At 57.2% G+C, this 1119-nt stretch overlaps 1 pseudogene; it reads right to left on the reverse strand.

The window, feature by feature from the left end:
• Window positions 1–82: 82 nt before the first annotated feature.
• On the reverse strand, window positions 83–1074 carry LOC122546077 (annotated as a pseudogene).
• Between the last annotated feature and the right edge of the window lie 45 nt (window positions 1075–1119).

Here is a 1119-nt window from a genome sequence, read left to right on the forward strand (position 1 = left end):
ACCACGCTGACACATCCCTGAACACTATGGACAATTTAGCTAGGCTAACTCACCCTAACTTGTACATCTTTGTATTGTGGGAGCAAACCGGAACACAGAGGAAACCCACGCAGACATGGCAGGAGAACGTTCAAACTCCATACAGACAGTCTCCCCAAGAGTAGAATCAAATCCGGTCCATGGCTCTATGAGGCAGCTGTGCTAACCACTGAGCCACCATGCCGCCCTGAGCCACTGTGGGGTTGCAGTTGGGGGTGCGGGGCAGTGTGCAGTCCAGATTTTTTTTTTTAAAAAAGCCCACCAACTTTCCCACTGCACCCATTGCAAGAATGGGGCAAGATTTAGTCCACAGTAGCGTCACTGACTGAATCCAATTGTTGGGAGCACTGGTGCCCCCGCTGGTGTCTTCGCAAATTGCTGGAAAATGTGAACCTCTTACCACACTCAGGGCAGCAGAATAGCCTCTCCCGTGTGTGAACCTGCCGGTGAGTCAGCAGATTGGAGGAATCGCTGAAGCCCTTGCCACACTCTGGGCTGCTGAGTGGCCTCTCCCCTGTATGGACCCACCGGTGGGTCAGCAGAGCAGAAGAATTGCTGAAGCCCTTCCTGCACTCGGCAATAGAATGGCCAGTCTCCCGTGTGGACCCGCCGGTGGGTCAGTAGGTGGGAGGAGCGGTTAAAGCGTTTCTCGCACTCTGGGCAGGAGAATGGCTTCTCCCCAGTGTGGACCCGCTGGTGCCTCAGCAGGTGGGAGGAATTGCTGAAAGCCTTCCCGCACTCAGGACAGCTGAAGGGCCTCTTCCCCCGTGTGGACCCACTGGTGGGCCACGAGGTTGGAGGAGACCGCAAAGCCCTTCCCGCACACTGAGCAGGAGAATGGCTTCTCCCCAGTATGGACCCGCCAGTGGGTCAGCAGGGAGGAGGAACTGCTGAAGCCCTTCCCACATTCAGGGCAGGGGAACGGCTTCTTGCCTGTGTGGACCCACTGGTGCCTCAGCAGGGCAGAGGAATCGCTAAAGGCCTTCCCGCACTTGGGGCAACTGAATGGCCTTCCCCACCCCCCCCCGTGTGGACCTGCTGGTGCTTCAGGTCAGAGGATTTGCTGAAGGCCTTCCCACA

This window comes from Chiloscyllium plagiosum, unplaced genomic scaffold, assembly GCF_004010195.1.
Source record: "Chiloscyllium plagiosum isolate BGI_BamShark_2017 unplaced genomic scaffold, ASM401019v2 scaf_59671, whole genome shotgun sequence".
NCBI lineage: Eukaryota > Metazoa > Chordata > Chondrichthyes > Orectolobiformes > Hemiscylliidae > Chiloscyllium > Chiloscyllium plagiosum.